This window comes from Penaeus monodon, chromosome 19 (genome assembly GCF_015228065.2).
Source record: "Penaeus monodon isolate SGIC_2016 chromosome 19, NSTDA_Pmon_1, whole genome shotgun sequence".
Lineage (NCBI taxonomy): Eukaryota > Metazoa > Arthropoda > Malacostraca > Decapoda > Penaeidae > Penaeus > Penaeus monodon.
The window spans coordinates 17,794,500-17,794,777 of NC_051404.1; positions in this window are offsets into that span (position 1 = coordinate 17,794,500).

Here is a 278-nt window from a genome sequence, read left to right on the forward strand (position 1 = left end):
TAGAAAACCACAAACTGACATCCGAATCTTCATTAGGAAGATTTGCAGCGAGGACTGTTGAGTGCCTGATCTTGAAAAGGTTTTGTCATTCTTATAAAAGAGAAACGACCCTCTTCTTTGGACAGGAAAAGATCTTGTTAACAAATTAGCCCAGGGTTTTATTTTCTCTGATGACAAAAACAGCTGAGATAAAAAGCTAAATTAAACGTACCTTTTGACTCTGGCTGTGAGTGCTGGGGAAAGACAGGGCATTCATCTCTATTTTTCCCTTTTCCCCC